Source organism: Canis lupus, chromosome 6 (assembly GCF_011100685.1).
Source record: "Canis lupus familiaris isolate Mischka breed German Shepherd chromosome 6, alternate assembly UU_Cfam_GSD_1.0, whole genome shotgun sequence".
Taxonomy (NCBI): domain Eukaryota; kingdom Metazoa; phylum Chordata; class Mammalia; order Carnivora; family Canidae; genus Canis; species Canis lupus.
In genome coordinates, this window is record NC_049227.1 from 47,837,618 (window position 1) to 47,861,911 (window position 24,294).

Below are 24,294 nucleotides of genomic sequence, written 5' to 3' on the forward strand. Positions count from 1 at the left end.
ATTGCTAATATTTTATACTTTAGAGAAAACAAATATCTATATAATAGTGATGAGGTGACATTAGCAAGATGGTGGAACAAGAAGTCCTAGCCTTCCTTCCTCCACAGAAAAACTAATACAATTATACTTGGATCAAAATGGCTTTATGTGAAATCCAGAATACAATTAAGAACTTGAAAGAAAAGAAAAGTTGCAGCACCTCTGGAACATAAGGCTGTAAAAAGTCACACCAAAATAGATAAGGAAAACAAAATAACCTTGCCTGAATTAGTTCTTCTCTTAAACCAGTTAGCTCTGTAGGAGTTTGGAAGTAGGTGCCATGTTTTCAAGTGTGCAGCTACCAATGCATTCTACAAGGAGCATGAAGAATCAGGAAAATATGCCACAGTCAAAGGGAAAAAAAATCTCATAACCCATAAATGAAGATTTATGAATTTCCTGATGAGTGATTAAATTGATGGCCTAAAAGGAGTTCAATGAGATAAGAAAACACTAACAGACAATTAAATAAAATCAGGAAAATGACACATGAACAAAATGAGAATATCTCAAAAAGACATAAACTCTAATAAAAAACAAATAGAAATAGTGGAGCTGAAAAGTACAATAATTGAATTTAAAAAATTACTACAGGATTTCAACAGATTGGTACAAGCAGAAAAAAAAAATCAACAAGCTCGAAGGCAAGTCATTTAAAATTATTCAGCCAGAGAAGCAAAGAAAAGAAGAATGAAAAGAAGTGAAGAAAACCTAAGAGGTTTATGGAATCAGTAAGTGAAGTAATATAGGGATGCCTGCCTGGGTGGCTCAGTGGTTGAATTGGTCACTCTTCAGCTCAGGTTGTGATCTTTGGGTCTTGGGCTCCAGTCTCATGTCAGGTTCCTCACAGGGAACCTGCTTCTCCCCCTCCCTGTGTATCTGCCTCTCTCTTTTTGTCTCTCATTAATAAACAGATAAAATCTTAAATTTAAAAAAAACTCCCATATTCCCTTAAAAAAATTAAACTAATATATACATCATAGGATTCCTAAAGGAAAAAAAGAGTAAAGGAAAGGGGAAAAAGGCCTATTTAAAGAAATAACAGGTGGCAACTCCCCAAATCTGGGGAGGGAAATAGACATCTAGATTTATGAAGCTCAGACAGACTGAATTTAAGAGGCCTACACCAAAGCACATTAAATCAAATTGTCAGAACTCAAAGAGAGAATTTTTAAAGCAGCAAGAGAAAAGTGATTCATTATATAGAAGGAAGTCCCCATAAGCCTATTGGCAGCTTTCTTAACAGAAATCCTACAGGCCAGGAGAAAATGGGATGATACATTCTAAGTGCTGACAGAGAAAAAAAAAAAAAAAAAAAAAAAAAACCTGCCAACTAAGGTTACAATACCTGGCAATGCTGTTCTTCAGAAATAAAGAAGAAATAAATATTTTCCCAGACAGATAAAAACTGAGGGAGTTCACCACTACTAGATCTACATTACATAAAATGCTAAAGGAATTTCTTCAAGTTGATACAAAAATACATTAATTACTAACATGAAGACATATGAAAGTATAAAATCACTGGTGAAGACAAATATACAATCAATTCAGAATGCCCTAACTCACCTTTAACTCTAGTATAAAAGTTAAAAGACAAGATAATAACTATAATAATAGCTGGTTAATTGAAACAATATAAAATATGTAAATAGTAACATCAATAGCTTAAAGTATGATTGGGGAATAAAAGTATTGAGTTTTTGTATTCAAGTGAATTTAAGTTGTCATTGACTTAAAAATACTGTTCTAAATATGAGATTCATTTAATTCCTATTATGATGTGATTTATAATAAATAATATATATTTTTGTCTTAATCCTCATTTCTGGCACAAAGTTCATAAAACCCTTGGAATTTAAGAAGCCGATGAGCACCAAAAAGGTAACTGTTGTTATGCTAATAAGATGACTTTTCGAACTCACCTAGGGATAGGGATCCTTGCCAGTGGAGTTAATCATATGATTAGAAGGCTGAAACTGTAATCCCACTCCTCTATCTCTGGGAGTAGATTTGGTTTAATCACTGGTGGTTAATGATTTAATCTATCATGCCTATATAACGAAGCCTCTGTAAAAATCCAAAACGAAAGAAAGAAAGAAAGAAAGAAAGAAAGAAAGAAAGAAAGAAAGAAAGAGAAAGAAAGAGAAGAAAGAAAGAGAAGAAAGAAAAAGGAAGAAAGAAAAAGAAAGAAAGAAAAAAGAAAGAAAGAAGAAAGAAAAAGAAAGAAAGAAAGAAAGAAAGAAAGAAAGAAAGAAAGAAAGAAAGAAAGAAAGAAAGAAAGAAGAAAGAAAGAAAGAAAGAAGAAAGAAAGAAAGAAAGAAAGAGCGAGCTTCTAGGTAGCTGAACACATGGTGGTGCTGGGGAGTGGAGTGGTATACCTGGAGAGGGCATGGAAACTCCACACTCTTTCCCTAAACCTTACCCTGTCCATCCTCTCCATTTGGCTGTTCCTGAGTTATGTTCTTTTATAATAAACTGGTGATCTTATCTTGTAAGTAAAAAAAAAAAATACTGTTAAGTTTTGTGAGTTGCTTTAGCAAACCAAGGAGGGTGTTGTTGGAACCTCCAATCTATAGCCAGTCAGCCAAAACCACAGGTAATAACCTCGATCTGTGACTGGCACCTGAAGTGAGAGGGGGTGCAGTCTTATAGGACTAATCCTTTAACCTGTGGGATCTAATGCTATCTCCAGGTAATGTCAGAGTTGAACTGAATTATAAAACTTTGACCTGGTGTCAGAAAATAGCTTGTGGATATGTGGGAACACTCCCCCACCCACCCAAGCATTGGAGCTGACTCCAGGAATCCCTTTAACCATGATAATTACACACAAAAAAACTTATAGTAGGTACACAAAGGATAAAGAGAAAGGAATGAAAGCATATCACTATAAAAAATCATCAAGTCACAAAGGAAGAATAACAAGAGAGGAAGAAAGGAACAAAACCCCTGCAAAACAGATATAAAACAATAAGTAAAAGAGCAATAGCCCTCAACTATCAATAATTACTTTTTTTAAAGATTTTTCATTTATTCATGAAAGACACAGAGAGAGAGGCAGAGTCAGAGGCAGAGGGAGAAGCAGACTCTCCGTGAGAACCTGGATGCAGGACTCGATGCAGGACTTGATGTGGGATGCGATCCTGGACTCTGGGATCATGCCTTAAGCCAAAGGCAGTGGCTAACCACTGAGCTTCCCAGGCATCCCAATAATTACTTTAAATGTAAATGGATTAGATTACCTAATCAGATGACATAGAGTAGCTGCATGGATAAAAACAAGTTCTAACCACATGCTGTCTACAAGAGACTTATTTCAGCTTTAAGGGTTCACATAAACTGAAAGTAAAGGGATTACAAAAGATATTCATGCAAATGGTAATCTTGGCCATATTTATGTCAAACGAAATAGATTTTAAGTAAAAAAAACTGTTACAAGAGATCAAGAAGGCTATTACATCATGATGAAAGAGTCAGTTTACTAGAAAGTTATTAAAATTATAAATATTTATGCACCTAACTTCAGAGTACCTAATATATAAGGCAAATAGTAACAGAACTGAAGGGAGAAATAAGCAGGAATGCAATAATAATACTTTTTATTAACTATAATAACTATTATTTTTGTGTTACACTGTATTTTAAATAAAACTATCTAAAAAATTGTTGAAGGAGACTTCAGTATCCCACATCCGACAATGGTTAGATCAACTAGACAGAAAATCAATAAGGAACTGCAGAGTTGAACAACACTATAGACAAATAAACATCACAGACATATACAGATTTCATTCAACAACATCATAATACATATTCTCCTTAAATATACACAGAATGCTACCAAGAATAGCTCACAAGGATAGGACACAAAACAAGTCTTAAAATGTTTAAGAAAATTGAAATCATATCAAATATCTTTTCTAATCACAATGACATGAAACTAAAAATCAGTAGCAGGAAAAAAATTGGGAGATTCACAAATATGTGGAAATTAAATAACACATTTCTGAGGAACTAACTGGTCAAAGAAAAATTAGAAAGGAAATAACTATTTTGAGACTAATTAAAGTGAAAAACGCCCTACTAAAACTTATGGGATGCAGTAAAAGTGGTTCTAAGAGGGAAGTTTGTAATGAAAAATGCCTACATTAAGGAAGAAAAAAGACGTCAAATAAACATCTCAAAGAACAAGAAAAAAGAAGAACTGAGCTCAAAGTTAATAGAAGGAAGGAAATAAAATAAAAATTAGAGCTGAAATAAATGAAAAACAGACTAGAAAGACAACAGAAAAAAATCAATGAAACTGGCAAAAATGAAAGATTAGGGATGAGAGAGGACATTACAACTGAGATAATAATACTACAAGAAAAGAAAATTATAGGGCAATACCCCTGATGAATATAAACGGTAAAACACACAACAGAATTTTAGCAAGCAAATTCAATAGGACAGTAAAAGGATCACACACCGTTATCAGGTGGAATTTATCCCTTAGATGAAATGATGGTTCAGTATTATGCAAATGAGTAAACATGATACACCACATTAAGAATGAAAGTTACAAATCATATGATCATTTCAATATATGTGAGAAAAACATTTGACAAAATTCAACGCCCATTCATGATCAAGAACTCTTAACATATTGAGGATAGAGGGAACTTACCACTCAACATATTAAAGGCCATATATGGCAAGTTCACAACTAACACCAGAATCCATAGTGAAAAGCTGATACTTTCTTCCTCTAAGATCAAGAACGAGACAAGGATGTCCACTATTGCCACTTCTATTTAACAAAGTACTAAGAGTCATACCCAGAGCAGTTTTGCAAGTAAAAAATGTAGGGGCGGGGAGAGAAGTAAAACTGTGTTTGTAGACAATATGATCTCATAAATAGAAAACCCTAAAAATTCCATTAAAATCTGTCAGAACTAATAAACTAATTCAGTACACTTGTATGACACAAAATCAACATATAAAGTCAGTTGTGTTTCTATATAGTAACAATGAACTATCCAAAAAGAAATTGAAAAAATATAATTCCACTTAAAGTAGTATAAAAAAAAACAATTAACTACGTAGGAATAAAATTAACCAGAGATAAAATATTTTTAAGCTGAAAGTTATAATACATTGATGTAAGAAATTAAAGAAAACAGAAATAATGGAAAGACATCCACGTTCATGATTGTTAAAATGCCATACTACCCAAAGCAATCTACAGATTCAATGGTTTTCCCATCAAAATTCCAATGGCATTTTTACTGAAACAGAAAAAATAGACTTAAAATTCACATGGAAGTACAAAAGACCCAAGTAGCCAAAGTGATCTTGAAAAGAAAGAACAAAACTGAAGCTAATATACTTCCTGATTTTGAAATATATTAGAAAGCTCCATAATTAAAATTGTATGTATGGTACTGGCACAAAGACAGATATATAGCATAGAGAGCACAGGAACAAATCCATGGATATATGGACCACTGTTCTTCCTCAAGAGTGGAAAGAATACACAATGGGGAAGTTGGTCATCTTTTTAACAAATGCTGAGAAATTAAATATCCACCTGCAAAAGAAAACGTAGGGAGGAAGCTTTATGACATTGATGTTGACAATGATTTCATGGATATGACACCTAAAGGATAGGCATCAAAAGCAAAATTTGACCTGTGGGACTACATCAAAGTAAAAAAGAAAATCCTGTACAGCAAAGGAAATAAGAGTTGTAGCATTCCTCGACAGTTGGGTTTTCTCTTTTTTTGTAACGCAAGTGGTTGATTTAAGTTTTGATTGCAGAAATATCCGCTTCAGCAATGGTTGTCTTGCATAAACACTTTGCCAGCCACATGACTAAAGAGCTGCACCCCACCTCCATTTTAGTATGCCCCTTTCTCTGAGTTATCTGATGCATTCTTCGATTGTCTTCTATTGTCTTCCACAGAAGATCTAGCATTTCTATTTCATTTAGTATGGATCATAGCTTTCTGCAGGTGTCCAGGCTCTATTCTAGAATATTCCTTGAATTCTAGCCAGGATTAAATTCTGTAATACAGGAGAGTGCTCCTACACAGGTAAACCGTCTCTTCCTCAACTTTATGCTCTGCCTCTTTCATCTAGCAAAGTCTAGTATCATGCATACTCTTCCAGCTTCCATCTTATCAGATCTTGCAGCCACTTCAAAGAGGGTATCATCGCTTTCCTCTGTTAGCAGGGCCAGCATTTCCTGACTGGGTTATAATGGAATATAAAAGTTATGTTGTACCTGTAAAAGGAGGAGAGTAGTATGTATGTTTTCTTGTGAGGAAGAGACTTCTGCATCATCTTCAGGAAACAAGATGCTCTAGATTGGGGCATAATACAGTAAGATAATTTTATATCTCTAAAGAGTTCAGAAGAATCTTATTTAATTCAAGATTCTCTGGAACATTGAGTCAGATGTATCCATTCTGTCTTCACCCTTCACATTTCTCCAATCAGGGCTCTTGCTGGTCCAGACTTTTCCAGATTATGTATTCAGTCTCTGGAGCTCTGTTATAATTATGTTCTGGGCCTGATGCTGTTTTTTTGTGCTGCCAATCACTCACAAAAAAAGTGAAAGTTATGTATTAACTACCCGGGTGGCATTCTGGCTTTTATGCATAGTCTTTAGTTGGTGGTTAATCATTTCATACTTAGAATTTCCTTTCATTTCTCCAATATATCAGTTACCTCCAACAGAAGCCATCCAATTTCATGGCTCTTACTTCTTGAGCTTCTATTATGGCTGAGATATTGCATCTGCTTTCAGCAGTTTCCTAATCCAGTTTAACATAGATGAAAGTTTTAACAATTGCACATTTACATTATGCCAGAGGTTAATCCTATTTTATCTACTACCTATGAGCGGGTCCTCGTGGCCAGATGACCAACTGATAATTCAACTCCAATATCCCATTATAGTTCCTGCTTCCTTAAACCACTTCTGACATTGAATCCTCTTAGGTAAAGTTTCCAGGAAATAGAGATCTGCTTGTAGAATATTTATTGAAGACTGCCTTCAAGATAAATACCTGTGAAAGAGTGAAGAAAGTAAGACTGGTCTAATACAGTTATTAAACTGTAATCTAGGGAGCCCTGGAGCTGGGATAGACCTTAAAAATTGCTTGGGATTGGAAGAGTGTGGCATTTACACTTCTGTTGCATCACTGGATGTAGGGTGCCCAGGGGAAGAAGGAGATCTTTTCCTGGTGTCGATCACAAGAGTGGCAACCCTTGGGAATTGGAAGAAATTTTTCAAAGAACATGTGATTTTCACAGGGTGTGCCATAAGACCCCATTCTGGATCCAGGTCTTGGAAATTCCAAATAATATATAGGTTGTATGTATCTCCTTTTGATGTTTTTGATTTTTCAAGTACACCTGAAAAGATTTATTATTGTAATCATTATTATTATATATATTATATATATTACTTCATTATTTTAGAATTTTCAAAAGGCAGGGGTGCCTGGGTTAAGCGTCTGACTCTTGATATCAGCTTAGGTCATGATCTCAGGAACATGAGTTGGACCCTGTGTTGGACTCCTTGCCAGCAAGAAGACTCCCTGAGATTCTTTCTATACTCTCCCTCTGCTTCTCTCTCCTGCATGTTCTCTCTCGCTCCCTAAAATAAATAACTAAATCTTAAAAAAAAAAATAAATAAATAAATAAATAAATAAATTTCAAAGGCTAAGAATGTCAAAATCAGGTCTCCAATGATATCGACTCAGCATTTGTTGTAACATGTTGACATTTATTTGCCCAACTTCCAACAAAACATTAGCCTATTATGGTTTCCCCAAATGTATATACCACAATTCTTTCTGGAGAACTATAAAAGCATTACTGATAACTCATGTACAAGTTCAGATTTGGGGTATGCAAAAATATTTCACACTGAGAAATGTTTCGAGTTTTTAAAACTTCTTTTCTCGTGTTAGTTTTTTCTACATATAAGAAAATGAAAGCTTCAATATGCTTCAAGGTGGCAGGTGGAGAAACTTGGTGTGAAGGTTCATAATGGAACCCAGACTTCTTGTTTCCTACTTACAAGTTCTGATAAGTGAATTTCTTTGCTTTCCACTATATCTTCTTAAACATTAAATTCATTTAAAAATACAAATTGTTCCAGGATTCTAAGATAAATATTTTCAATCATTCTGACAATATTTGAAATTAAAAGTTAATAGTTTTGAATTCTGTAAGTCTACTCTTTAATGTTAATTTAAATAGAATGGTCTTCAATGTGTGTAATCAACAAAATCATATGACTCACATTTATTTTTGGATTCTTAGTAAGAATAAATTGTATATAAAATGTGATTATTTGTAATTTTTTATTTCTTTTTTGGGTAGATTTTCTGTTCATGTCTATCCATTTTTAGTGGAGTTTCAGGTATTATCAAAACCTTGTCGACATTCATTGAATACTTACTGTGTTTCTGACATTGTTGTATGTACTTCACACATCATAATTCATTTTCTTAACACTAAGTAAGTATTTAACACTAAGTAAGTACTTAACACTAAGTAAGTATAGTATTTACTAAGGTAAATACTATAGTATTCTCATTTTTCAGATAACGAACAAGGAAGAGAGATTAAAGGACTTGCCTGAGGTCACACAGTTTGTTGAACTAGGAATGTTGTTCCCTCATCAGTCCAAAGAACTGGCTGATTCTCATCTTGAAGTCTCTGATCAAATGTCACTTCTTTAAAAGGACATTTCCTGGTCATTCCATCTATTGTCGACTCCTACAGTCAACCTCAGAGAAATTACCATAATTTTTAACTATTTTGTTCACTTATGTGCTTACTTGTCTACTTTCTATCCTGTCAAACAGATTCCCTGTTAGCTGCTGTTAGAAATGCCTATAACATAGGAAGGGCTTCATTAAATATTTTACAAATGAATGAATAAACACTCATTTTAATAACATGTGGAATAAGCCTCCATCATACTTCTTCAGTTAAAACAAATATATTTTTATTCTTATTTTTTCAGATAAACTTCAAGATTTATGCTTTATGAATTCTAATAACTGCTTTATGAATTCTAAGGATTTTTCAGCAAATATCTTAGGTTTTTCTGAAGATGTAGCATTGTTTCATCTTTTCTTATGCTATAATTCGTTCTGTTTGTGCTGGTTCTAGCTTGCTTGCCCTCAGATCCATTCCATTGACTCATCTTTGTTTCAAGTTGTGCAGGAGTCATTTCCCTTTTGATGTGTATGGCCAATGCAAGGTGTTAGCCAAGCTTGAAGGATAAAATAAAGGGAGAAACTGGGAATTTTTCCTTTCCTTTCTGCAGATATCTCTGGAATTAGCAATTTCTCCTCTGTGGTTCCAGCCACTTTCATTCTGATTCACAAGATGATGAATTCATCCCACTTTTCTTTAGGTCCCTCCACCTTACAGTCTGGCACTGTTTGGCTGTCAATCTCTGGGATAACTATTTAGCTTCATATGTCTTCCATCCTTTATATAGTCATTTCCTGAATTAAATTATCTCAGCTTTAAGTGCTTAAAATCCCACTATCTTACTAGTGGGATCCTGATAGGGGGTTTGGTGTATTATTATCTTGGCTAGAAATGTTTGAACATTTGAAAAATTGTACTTATTTTCATATCAACATCTATATTGACAAAATTCTATCCATGCTGATTTTACAGAAAATTTAAGGGAAATGTGTAAATATTTAGGAATGCATTGGATGCCTCAATCCCTTTTAGAAATAGGCAGTATTTGAACCAAAACACTTTCTTATTTTTTTAGGTGTGAATGAAAACACTTCTTTAAAGGTCAAAATAGTCATGTGTTAAGTTTTACTTAAAATTAAATTATTTCATTCATGCTGTAAGTGGCTGAGAAATTATAAATACATGATTGTAAAAAATAAAGTTGATGACTTCTATTCAAATTTCATGTATATGTGACTAAAATCTTTCCATAAGTAGAGAATAAGATGCTGTTGATGAAATCCACAGTTTATTCTTACTTGGAAGATAAAACCACCAACAAGGTTAGGCAACTTTCATAAAGGGACTGCACATAATCCAAACAATATAAGATATGAAGTGCTTTGTACCATAGAAGTAATCAAAGTGATCATTAACTCCATAGATTTGGTAATAATTCTTCATAATGATAAAGCATGATTTTCAAATAACTGTTATTTAAAAAATATCTGTATTTGAGACTTTATATAGTGTTTTATAACTTATTTTTACTTCTTCATCACTCACTTTTTCCCCAAAGTTTTATTCATTGATTCATTTATTCTTTTTTTTTTTCATTTATTCTTCAAATATAATTTAAGTGCCTACTATGTAACAGACACTCTTCTAGGAGCTGGAGATACATCACTAAGAAAAGAAACAGAATTTTCTAGTCCTTGGGATTTTCTATTCTAGCTTTAAAACAAGAACAATAACAAAGCAATAATAAAATATCTAGTAGTGTTTAACTCTTAATATTGTCAATAGCTTATACCGTATCATTTCTAATTTTTCACCTATAGGTAATGATAGAGGCAATGATATATATATATATATATAATTTCATAAGGATTCATAAGCCAGGTGAATATTCTTTAAACACAGAGAAAAGTAGTTAAGTGCTAAGTACTTAGTCCAGGTGTGGAAAAAAAAATGTTAACATAAAGCTACTGATCTAATCTGCTCAGTAAAATTCAACCTTCTAAAGGATCAAGTGGTTTATGAAGCATTTTATCAATATTGGTGAGCAATTATTCTCCACTTTCACAAACCACAAGACAAAATAAGATTTAAATTTAGGGGAAATTTTACCTAAAGGTTGTGAAACACTATAATACATTAAAATATATGAAATGTATGCTGGGAATCATTAAGCATTGATTTAACAAATTATTTCTGAAATGACTTGTTGGACATAGTATGGAAAGAATGTAAACCAATGGACTTCTAACAGCCTTTCAATGTATCTAAGTTATAATTTCAGTTACTCTTTAGTGTTTATTTTCCTTTAATTTGCCATTAGAAAAACTAACCATGTTTATGATCTGATATAAAGTTGTTTCCTTTCTTAAGGAAGAAACAATAAAGATAAAGTTTAGTTTCAGAAGTCAGACCCCTGGATATAATTTAGATAAAGGTTAGACAGAGAGTTAACTTGCTTTCTTTAATAAATCCACAGAATGAGGTAGTAGGTCTTCCTTGGCTACCTGTTGGATACAGAATAGAAGGTGCAGTTGACAGCTAAAAGGAGTTGTAGAAGCCTCAGTGACATTATGGCAGGCAGGAAGTGGTTTGGGAACTTTAAAAAGACAAGGATATCTAACATTTAACTGTAATTTGAAAAACCCAGTATTCCATAGAAAATTGCTGATTATAGCAGGCAACCAGGGAGTACTGGTGTGGAAAATAATCTGGATAGGTAGAAAAAAGTCACAGGATTTAGAGTACTGTTGAGAATACAGAAAGCTTTGGAAAGAGGTTGACTGGATGAAATGTCCCACCCACACTCCACCCTTGCCCATCCAAAAATACTGGAGAGTACCCAACTTTCCCACTGTATGTACAAGCAAGAAAATAATCCTTGTATTTGAATATTTACTTATTTATTTTTATTTTTATTTATTTTAAAGATTTATTTATTTATTTATTTATGAGAGAGAGGGAGAGGGAGAGGGAGAAGCAGGCTCTGTGCTGGGAGCCCGACACGGGACTGGATCCCGGGTCTCCAGGATCACGCCCCGGGCCAAAGGCAGGCGCCAAACCGCTGAGCCACCCAGGGATTCTCTGAATATTTATTTATTTTTAAAAATATTTTATTTATTTATTCATGAGGGACATAGAGAGAAACAGAGACACAGGCAGAAGGAAAAGCAGGCTCCCAGCAGGGAGCCCAATATGGGACTCGATTCCAGGACCCTGGGATCATGCCCTGAGGCAAGAAGCTCAACTGCTGAGCCACCCACGTGTCCTTGTATTTGAATATTTAAGTATAATGTCACTACTGGAAGACTTGAGGACTTTGAATTATCAAAAGTCATCCTGATTATGCTACCCTTCTAGTATAATAAAAAAAGATCATAATGTATTTCCAAAGGTTTGTAATCTAAATAAACAAAATAAAAAACTATTCATAAAAACTTTTATTAACTACTTGAGGGAGAGTATACTAGTTGCAACTTAAATGAAGAGCTAGTAGTGTGTGTACACAAGAAAGAATTCTTGTTTTTTTTTTCACAAGAAAGAATTCTGACTCTTCTAGGTAAATCAATAGTATCAAACATCCTTTAAAATACTACCAGTGATGTTAAAACACATAGACAATTATGTGTTAGATAAATAATAAATTTTAGTGGAAAGCTTATTAAAAAAAAAAAGATTAATACTTGGAAGGGTTAAATCTCATTTAATCCTTCAGAGAAGAAAGCAGAATAAATTTATGTTTACAGGATGTTCAAAGAATTCATTCAAAGTCAAGTCTTTCCTGTAGTTTTAGGCTAAGAGAGGCCAGTGTTTCACATAATGCTAGTAAATTTGAAGAATCTCTTTTATTTTTAAGATTTTATTTATTTATTTATTTGAGAGATAGAGAGGGTGTGCGAGAGGGATGTGGGGGTGGGCAGAGGCAGAAGGAGAAGCAGATTCCCGGGTTGGAGGGAGGCACACTGTGGGGCTGGATCCCAGGACCCTGAGATCATGATCTGAGCCGAAGGCAGATGTTTAACCAACAGAGCCATCCAGATACCCTAAATTTGGGGAATCTTAATCATACTTTTGAGAAAGTACTACTCCTCCACATGAGTGTATTTTAAAACATTTACTGTATTCTTATGGTGTAAATTTGAGGTCACTGTTTTCCTTTTGGTCAGAACACATCTCCAGGTCAATAACTGGTGTCAGTGCTTCCTAACTACACTTAAGGAAAATCTTAAATTAACCTGCATACAATAATATTATGGATTCTTCCCATTCCTTTTACTAATATTTGATGGAGAAAGGGAAAACAAGCTGGAAGCTGTGTGTGGAGACAGGGAGGAAGAAATATGATATGTACTCATGGATGAACAAGATATTTATAGCTGGGGCTATCAATATCATAGCTATGTTTTAATGATATTAAGAATAAAGGTACCTCTCTCTCAGTTACCTTGATAAGTTCACAGACATACCTTAGACTGAAATGATTGAGAAACAGTGATTTACACACCTGATTTAACTGAAAGTAACTATATTTCCTTAAAGTTTTTGTTTTCATACAATCACTAGGAAAGTACGATTTAAATATAATAAATGTTTAACTTTTTTCTTATAAATGTGTGAGTGTGTATGTGTATCTGAAATAATTTTATATTTACTTTTCTGGATAGTATGAAAGGGAATGATTTTTCCCATGGTAGAAGGCATACTAACATGGTTTTAAGGAGATTTGAATTCTAAAGCAAGTTCACCAACATATATGTGAATTCAGGTAACACCATTAACTAGTCTATCTTCAGTTCCTCATTTATAGAATAGGTTGATTGAATTTTTAAATCTTCAATATTTCTTTTAGGTCTGATATTCTTTGAAACAACATGTAATGAAGAACATTTTAAAATGAATTTTGTCAGCATGTTGATTTTTGGTTGAAATTTTAATGCTCTGTAAAAATGTATATTCTTTTATGTTTCCAATAGCAACCAGCACAGTAATGGTCAAATGCTACATTCTGGGAAATGTGTATTTAAAAAAATATATAGAAAACTCTTTGATTCATTATTTTTTCACACATTCAGCAAATTTTCTTTTTTCTTTTCTTTCTTTTTTTTTTTTTTTTTCCAGCAAATTTTCATTGCAGACTTAGTATACACGTTGAATTACCTCCTGGAGATAAAAAGAGCAGGAAAACAAAGTATTGTCATTAATGAGCAGTTTCTTGATATCCTGCTTGGCAAATTAATTTTACCATTTTCAGAAAATCTTTTTCAAAACAAATGACAGAGGAAAATACTATAAAATTATAAATTGCAATGGAAAAAGTACTTGATCTGAAAGTTAAATGTATCCTTATGAATGGGTAAGACAAAATTCATATTTTAGAAGTTGTTACCAAAAACTATAGAATCTAAGCAGGTAAAGGGATATGGAAAATTCCACCTGGGATGAAGTGAGTCTAAAAATCCAGTTCCATTGCTTCAAAGATCAGTTATTATGGGACAATGTAAATATGGGAGAAAAAAAATCTGATCATGAAACCAAACTGACTCCTTTCTTTGTGACTAATACTCTATTTCTGGAAAATATGCATTTCAAAGCACCATGAAGAGCTGAAATTATGAAAGAGGAATTCAAAGGTTTGAAAGCTCAGCTGGTCTGAGGTGAGGAAAAGAATGTGGGGTTTGAAACACCAAAGTAAATTACTCTAAGAGTGAACACTGGGAAATGAAGGACCATACCCTAGAATGACCCTTTCCGGGGTCAGGATTTATTGAATGTTACTCTTTATGACTGTTAAACTTCAAGGCATTTCTTTAATCAAAATCTTTCTCATTTATAATAAATCGTTTTTGGATGAAAATATTTAGTTTGAAACAACTTCATTATTTTTCAAAAAAAAGAGATTTCATTACAATTTACTCTTAACAAAACTCTGGATCCTTATTTAGTATTAGCATAAGCATAGTTACAGGAACATGACACACATTTTAAGAAGAAAAGCAGCGATATACAATGAAGAACATTTTAAACTATCGTTGTCTTTTTGAACGTCAAAATCAATTTTATTGGAATGGGGATTTTTGTTGAAATTTAAAAATACATTCAATCCCTTGCTTTCCACCTAAGCATTAAAAACGTGATAAACACATGACCATAGAGAACTTTATTTTGAATGCTTAGCCTTGAGTCAGACAAATATTTTCAATTAGTGTTCCAGGAGTCAAATCTCTTGTCTAATTTAAATCAGCGTCATTAAAGCTATCATCTCTGTCAGAAAAAAATTAAAGCTAGCACATCTGCAAGGCAGCGCAGCTCGCCAAGTCCCACTGTCTGCAGGCAGGCTGCCCAAACAAACAAAAAGTAAATAAATAAAATAACGAATGTCACTTTTAGTCATTTGTGCTGAAGCACAGTACTACTCTTTGCTTGAATGGTGCTAGTGGAGGGAGTTCAAAAACAGGAAATGAACGGGGAAAAAGAGGTTCTTTCACGAATTACTGACTCTCTAGACACCAAACTGCTTTTACCTCTGAATTCTCTGCTTGTAAAAATGCTAATTCACCTTTACTCTGGAAAAATAAAAAAATATGATACAAATTAGTAGTCTGATATGACTTAACATGTAAATGTTACTTTTATCTTTTTGATGATCTTTCTTTGTCAAAGTTTGTCTTGCTAAAGAATCATCTGAAAAAGATAGGCTCCTTATTATTAACCCCTCTCTAAAAGATGCTATTTCTCAGGGATGCTAATCTCAGAGATTGTCTCTGAAAATAGTCTAGTTTCATGCGTGGATGAAAAGTGTCTACCCTTATTTATTTAAGAGCTCCAGTATGAAAAAAAAAAATAAAACTACTAAAATAGTAGAAAATGACATTTTGGGTTTCTAATTTTCATAAAATTTCTTAAATTACTTTAAAAAAATCAAGGGCCTTAAATGAGAGGAAAAATGCATTTTTAGTGCATGGACTGTTTTTAATTTTTTCCAACCTCCTTCAATTGACTACAGCATGAAAAGAAACCAAAAAACTATTTCACACTAAATGTACTGTAGGAAGGGAGTGGTCCTAGTGGTTAAAGAGTGGGACTTGTAGCTCAGTTTTTTGAGTTCTATTTCTGACTTAATCCCTGGCAAATTCTGTGGTTTTGTGATAGTTGCTTAGATGGTCATATATGGGTTTGCCTATCTGACAACTGGGTGTTGTGAATGCTCTGGAGTCCTAGTAAAAGCAAAGTGAAACAGAGACTTGCATTAAATTGATCCCACTGTTTTTAGCATAATCCTTAAAATGTTTTATTTCAGGTTTGTCTTCATAATATTCTCTGGAACCTACCATATCTAGTGTCTACCAAATATAGAAATTGTGCCCATCCTTCCCTATCCAACCTGAACACCATCTTGTCCTAGTTAGTAAAGTTCATTTGGTTGTGAGAAATAGGAATCTCTTCTGGCTAGGTTAGGTCACAAAGGAAATTTTTCTTCCACTTATGAAAGAGTTCATTTATCACACTTTTGTTATTGAGATTACTGAGACTTGCTGTAAGTGTGGGTCACCATTCAGAGTAGTAAATACAGATTTCAATTAATTTGCTTTATATATATTCTATAGGATATCTTACACAAGAACCAAAACATGACGAGTTTACTTTGCTATCTGATAGGTGCAGTGAATGGCATTTACTGTAGACAAAATGTTGTATCCCTCCCAAATTCTTATATTGAAATCTAATCCCTGATGTGATGGTATTTGGAGGTGGGGCCTTTGTGAGGTAATTAGGTTACAAGGTATAGCATTTGCAAATGGGTTTAGTGCTTTTATAATGGAGGCCTCAGAGAGCTTCTTTGCCCCTTGTGTCATGTAAAGTTATAGTGAAATGATAGTCATCTATGAACCAGGAAGCGGGTCCTCACTAGATGCCAAATCTGATAGCATTGTGATCTTCTACTTCCCAGCTCCCAGAACAGTGAGAAATAAATTTTTGTTGTTTATAGGTTACCCAATCTATAGTATTTTTGTTATGATAGCCCAAGCAGACTATTTTTCTTTCAAAAGTATCTCAATTCTGATCAATAAAAGTAAAGTAGGCTATTGCTGTCCTAGTTGAAGCTATGTACACATCCCTGCTTCTTAGAGCTGTGAATAAACTCGTCCCTGACCTTGTCTTCTTGTTACATATTTTGTTAGTGATAGAAAGACATATATTGGTAAATTTATGTCCCACAGCTCTGTATCGCTCCTAAAATACCACTTTAGAAAGTAGAAAATCAGTCTATACCAAATTTGCCAGTATAATAATATTTTCTCCAGATTCTACTATTATTATAGTTGAAATACATGGAAGAATAACAATTTCTTGATTCTAATATTTTTTATATAAATCTTGATTTCTCTGCATGTGCTCTTCATTTTACAAACATTGTTTGTAAACAATGTTATAAATTGTTATAAACAAACAATATTTATATATAACAGTCTTTTAAAAACAAATATTTAGTATAGTATGGGGGAAGAGAATAATCTCAAATTTCTCTGAGAGAGCTCCAAGAACAGTTGAGCAGTCCAAAATGATAAAATAAAGCCTATGTGTGCATATATACAGACATATATATACATATATACACATATATGTGTGTGTATATATAATATACACATTTATAAAATATTTATTTATTTATTTATTTATTTATTTATTTATTTATTGTGAGCAATTGGCTTATGTGGTCATGGAGGCTGAGAAGTTTCATGATCTGCCTCAAGTGATATAACTCAGTTGGAATCCAAAGGTTTGATAACCAGGGAAGTAAAGAGTATAAATAAGTCTCAGTCCTAGAGCAAAAGGCAATGAGCTGAGCTGAGATGTCTCAGCTAAATGTTTGTCCTTAAAGCAGGAGAAAGGGGTATGTGGGGCACCTGGCCAGCTCAGCCAGTGAAGTATGCAACTCTTGCTCTTGGAGTTGAGAGTTTGAGCCCCACGATGGATGTAGAGATTGTTTAAAGATATTAAAAAAGAAAAAGGAGAAGAGGGTCAGAAAAGTAAGAAAATGCATCATGGAAAAACACTTACTCAAATATTTTCTTAGACAACTCCCTATCTTTAACACTTCTCACTTACAATGACTGCTAAAAGTCTATTTTTTCCTGTTTCCATTATGTTCTTTCATCATCGCTTTCTTTCTTCTACTGCTCTGAGTTTCTCCCTTAAGATATGTAATTTTCTCCCCTGCTGATTGCTTTTCTTGCAAAAATACTCCATCTTTTATTCTTGTTCTAGCCCCTAAAATTCTGAGGAATAAAATTCTCTGGCAATGGAAGATTCAAGAAAATGTCTTAGTAATAGATATGGAATGTAAATGGACTCAAAGATGTCCACAGGCTACCAGAATAATAGGCTGGTTAGGCATTCCTTGTAAATATTTCCCAGGAATATTGCTAAAGACAAGGATGATGAAGACTGAGCCAGGTTTTCAAGAAGTAGTAAGAAGTATCTTTCCTGGTGTAGTCAGAGGCTAAATAAGTACATATTTGTTCAGAGCACTATAATATCCATCACAAAATCTCTGGATAATGTTTACATTCATAAAGTTATTTATCTGAGATACCAAGATATATATATTGTGGGTGTGCATTTATGTGTGTATTTAAAATATTTCTGATCATTACATGATCAAATTTTATGTAAGTTATAATCTTAAATAAAGATCCATTTAAAGCAGTACTAAGAATGGAGATCTTGTAAAAAAATCACTTTCTATAAGTAATAACAGTTATTCCCAAAGTAGGATGCCTTATTTCCTAATTAAGTGACTTATTAATAGATTTGTCTTTCTCTACCCAAACATTAAGATTCTAGGATTTCGGCCAATATCCCATTCAAATATGATGAAATCACTTTCCATATATATGACATATTTTTGAGAATAACTCATGGCACTATTTTTGCTGGTCTGTATTTGCAGTACAATATGAATGTGTATGCATATGAATTAAGAAATTGTCACCAATGATTTGACATTTTTATATGAATTCCTTGACATTTTCTTTCTTTCATTCTTACCATTCATCAAAATTTACTCAGATATCCTGCTTCAGAATTATTGGATAGGAATAGCAAGAGAAGACTATAGGAAGCAGTGCTGGTTGGTTGTCAATATGAAAGTTCACAGAGGTTAGACACAAAGCGTACAATTCCTTATTATCATGAAATGGTAGAGATGAGGAGGAGATCTAAACCTGATGGGATTTTATCGGCGGAACAAATCCTTCTGAAGTCTGAACACTGATTTGGTAAAATATCCCAGTAAACCGTGCTTCAAGAAATGTGTCAAACTTTGTCTTGATTATCCACACCTCAAAAATCTTGTTTCATCAGTGGTGCTGGTGTTTTGTCTTCCTTCCAGGTTGGTAAGAGCCCCGTGGTATTGACAGTATCTTCCTGGGAGTCCAATCCTAGCATGGGTCTCAGGAATATAATGACTCATAACTAAAGTCCCAATGCTTTAAAATAATGGACTGGAGTAACTGGGGGACAAGCATTAAGGAGGGCATGTGATGTGATGAGCAGTGGGTGTTATACTGTATGTTGGCAAACTGAATTTGAATAGAAAAATGAAACAAAATAAAATAATGGGCAAAATCACTTAAACAGGCTCTGTTGCATTTTAAAGCTGCATTAAAGTGCACAATTACGTGTCAACAAAAGCATACAGAGTTCAATGAAAAGAGGAAACCAAGGCATTCAAGTGACAACATAGAATGAACATGTAGTTCAGAAGGAAATGTGTAGTCTAGAAGGAAATATTTATCTAAGGCATGATATATCATAAGCCTCAAAGTTTCAAAATTTTGAGTTAGAAGTTCATATGTAATACTTGTAACTTTCCACATGTGCCGTGCATTTACAAAATGTTAATACAATTATGATATTTCTTCTGTTTAACGTATTTAATGTCTTTTTTTCCTTTCTCTTCTTAGAAAGCATAAAATGACTCAAGGTTAATGTCAGTAGTGTTTCCTGTCTGCAGCAGTGTGTAAAGTTATAAAGTGATTTTAAAATCCCAGAAGAGAGTGCAACTTGAGAGTTGGCATTGAGATAAACAGAACTTATCTTCATTAATCTTTAAGAATAGGTTTTTTATTTCTTAGAAATTTATTCAAACATATAAATCTTGAGTTAGATTTATATATATTGTTTTAAGGCTATAAGTAAGGTCAATAACATTTCCTTTCCTTATTTTAAGATTTGTAATGCTGGAGATTTTATTCATTTTAATAGTTTATATCCAAGAAAATTTTTTTTTTACCATCCGAACAAAAGCAATGATTTATTGGTAATGGCAATGGATGGAATATTGACAGTCTCTGATGAGAATCAAGCAATTATCCAGGAGCTGTAGATCTGATTACATTATGGTCTTCCAGTGTCTTTTGTATCTTAGTTGCTTTCTCCTACTTTTTATGCCTACTATAAAATACAAAAAAAATACATATTCTATAAATTCATTATTTATAACGAAAAAATAATGAGAACAGGTGTGAAATAAAGTTTTTGTCACATATTTTGTTTCTGGATTCCTAGTTTGAACTCTGAGTGTGCCTAACTTCTTCCTTAAAATGAAACTATTAAAATCGCCACATCCCTGCCTCATGAAGATAGATATGAAGACCAACAGGAACAAAACTAAGAATTTTAAATAAAAGTCATTATAATGACAAGAGTGTTTTACATTTAAAAGTATACCTTCAAAAAAAAAAAAGTATACCTTCATATAAAGTATTGCTTGTTCTGTAACCATTTAAATCCATATGTGATTTTCAGTCTTAACAGATTACATTGTGAAAACTTTTGAAATAGGATCTACTGTTTGTGCAGCATTTGAATGTGCAATAATTTGACCATACCAGTACTGGCAGAAAATACAATATTGGGAGGGTTATTAAACACTGTTTCTGCAAAACAAATTAAGTTGGAGTTATTCATCACAGATGTTTTAAAAATCAGATCTATTTTGATATTTAACCGTATTTTGCCAGCCTTAAATCTTGTAGTTGGCATTTGTTGTTGCATCAAGAGAACGTATAAGACTGTCATATAAAAATAACAGAAATGTTGTATATAATTCAGAAATGTGTCTTATGTGAGTCTTCAGTTTCCAAAGCACATGCATTTGGTTCCAGAATGAAATGAATTGCTACAAACGGTGGAGGCACAAAACAGACCACATATGGCTGTCTGGAAATAATAATCATTTTAAGTTGAAAATACTGACAAATGCCAGTGGGGTAGATAACTCCTTGAAGACAGGGTAGAGGTGGAAAGAAGGAGTCTGTTTGTTTGAGAAGGTGTAACAATCATTGTGGTTCCTTTTATTATTTATATTATGAAATGATGTGTCCAAAAAAACTATTTGTATGAGTACATTCTTAAGAAGAAATAATCCCTTTAAAGAAACTAAAATCCTTACCTTCAGCAACCTCATTTTATTAGGAGCAGCCAGTGTGAATCAAGATGAATACTACTCTAATGATAGTTGGGGCGCCATGTGCAGTGAAACACCATTGGTGTGGCACTTCTTTTGGCCACGACACGTGATTCATTAAAATGTTTAAAATCCCATCTTCTACTTTTTACTGATAGAGATGTTGATGCTGTCCTGTACCACTTGGTAAAAAGTCGTGTTATATTTTTGCTGACACACAGGAGCTTAGTAAATGCCGAACTTATTCAATTAAGAAGAAAAAAAAGATACAGAGAGTAAAAATATCTTGACAAAGGTCCAAAAAATATCCCAGTTTTCACCCTGAATCATTCTATTCTGGTTCCTCTTTTCTACTCTGGACAATTATGAGAAAGAACTAGGATGACAAATATAGCTAACGAAAGGATATTTTTAAGAGAGATGCACATGCATGTACAAGGCCATGCTCCTTGGTTGTGGTGAGTTCACTTATATTTTGTTTTCTTTAGGATATTTTAAACGGGATGGGTCAATCATTTCTGAATTGACTCCTTCAACACTCCAACAGACCAAACTTTTCATCTGCAGAGTATGTTTGATCATGGAAATTGGACTAAATTTGGATTTCTCTGAAGTTCTGTAAGTTGTTTCACAGGAAAGGTGCCAAAAAATACCCAGTCATCACTGTGGGGTACTTGTGACGTAGGATGAACTATGGAAATAAACTTTTCTGTCCTCTCCCCACTCCCGCTTTTTGCAGTACAATGGCCCATCTGTGAGGTAAGAGGGACTAACACCATTTTTAAACAGAGCCTAATTTTCAGCCTCTCATGTATTAGAAAAACTGTAAAATAAATGTCAAACTGCTTAGTCATTTCTTTCTTAAAATAATTGACCTAAGTTCAGAAAAGGGCAAGAAAGACAAACCATTAGGCACAGTAAGAGAGGGATTATATTCAACAGCAATTTTCTTTGAAACATTTTAAGTATTTCTGATGTGTGCAAGAGTTTCCCACCCCCGTAATAATTTCTCATTCAAGAAGTCAAATCTGATGCAATGATTTTAGTTATATAGTAAGATGTTTGGAGAAAATGTATATAAATATCCTAGGCATATATATATATATATAAGTATTTTATATATAATATACATATTATATATGTCAATATCTATGTTACATATAACAAAAATAGGAAGGATAAAACATCAGTATGAGAAAATATGAATGTCAGATGATCTAAAAGATGATGCATCTTTTCTAAAATCTTGCTACTTAATCTATATCTTCTTTCCCCTAATTCTACCTGTAACGATTTAGCTCTTATTATATTAGAGTTATTTCTATCTCCCATACTTTACTACTATTTGTATTAGGGCCATCCAGCACTGGACCAGGTTTCTTCATTCCCAGTTGGCTTTTGAGGTCTCCATATTTAAGACACTGGTTCTCAATCTGTATCCCCTGATTCTTAGGGATTTGTGAGGAGCTTAAGGGAGATAGAAACTTTTCACAATGTTCACTAAAGCTCCACGAATTCTGAAGACTGCCTAGAACATTTAAATTCCCCCAATCTGACGTCCCAATCTATTATCAGATTATTTCTCTGAGAAGCCAGAATGGACAATCAACCTAAAATACTCCTACAAAAGAAGCGACTCTTTTTTTTTTTTCTCTCTAAACTTTCCCTGCTTTTGAAAGACTTACAATCCGAACGAATTCTACAAAGCTAGGCAAATATCTCCAACGCTTCTTAATGTGACAAGATAAGAAATGCTATCTAGCTAATGGTGCTCCAAATTAAAGGCCTATGTCCAGGACACTGTTTTTCTGTTACATTCTGAATCTGTGTATGAACAGCAAGGACTGCCTGAAAGGTGACCTGGGAAGTGATGTCCTTGGAAGTGATCTCTTGCGAAGTTGAAGGCGGTGAAGTGTGCATCTTCCAGCTTTCCTCTATACCCTTTGTTGTTAGGTGTTACCCTTTCTTTTGCTGAATTCATCTCCTGTAAATGCATGAGCCTGCTTCTGGGAGCCTCTAGGTCTGGCAGCTGGCTGCAGACTACAGGAGTTAGACAGAAATACCGACTCCTTACCATGAATCTACTATATTTCCTTCCAGAGGCGTTAATTCAGACCCAGGTTATGCCTAGCTGGGCGGTGGCCAGAGGAATTTAGACCACAGAGTACAGAAAGCATAGAGTAGAAATAACTCTATTCACCCAAGACACTTTGCCTGAAAGGACCCTTTCACCCTAGTGAGAAGGCCTGAGATGTGACCAGAAGGTGGGGCTTGCTAGACTGACTGCATCATTTCTCACCTTCTAGAGCAGTATCAGGCCATGGAATTCTCAGTAAATCAGGAGAGCTACTGAGAAACAGTTTGGAATATCATTCTACAGGTTGCTGCAGGTGCTGTTAACTATCTCTAGCTATTGAGTTGGTTTAGGAATCTGGTAGCCTCACAAATACCTATTTCTAAACTTTGTATTTATTTTGCTCTTTTACTTCTAGGAGAAGACCTATAAAACAAGTTCAGAAATACACAAAGAACCGAACAGAAAAGTCGTGTTTCGGAAAGTTTGGCAACTGAAAATTTCCTTTTTTTTATTTTGAGAAAAATGAAGGATACCTAAGATGGCAAAATGACCTATATTTCCATCATAAGGTGCTTAATTTGTAATTGCACTTGCCACATTTAAACACGATTGGATATTTAATCATTTTATGAAACTATATTAGCAACTAGAGGTTGGAGAAGTTAGTTGGTGACTTTTCTCTGTAGCCAATATAAGGCATCCCAAACATTCGCCGGTAGCATTTCTAACATAAAGTGGGGTTTTCATTTGTTTGTTTTAAAGTGTTATCGAAGAGGTAAATTTCTTGATGTGGGAATGTCTTTGTCACAGACGGTGACAGTCATGTTGCAGGTATTTTTGGCTTTAGTATTAGTTGCTTTCCTCATTTTATATGCCTCATCTATGTTGTTAAACAATTCCATCTTGGACCTCCACCTAGTCTCTGTAAACCTTCCTTCCAACTTCTACACCAAGTAAATGGATTATCTGATTAATCTAATGGAT

General features: G+C 33.8%; 1 long non-coding RNA gene across 1 annotated transcript in view; it reads left to right on the plus strand.

The window, feature by feature from the left end:
• Positions 1 to 24,294, plus strand: part of LOC102152700 — a 49,772-nt gene extending 25,478 nt beyond the window's left edge. Inside the window, exons 4-5 of the long non-coding RNA XR_005361135.1 lie at positions 21,722 to 21,992; positions 23,726 to 24,294. This is a non-coding gene — a long non-coding RNA (uncharacterized LOC102152700). The remainder of the gene's footprint in view (positions 1 to 21,721; positions 21,993 to 23,725) is intronic.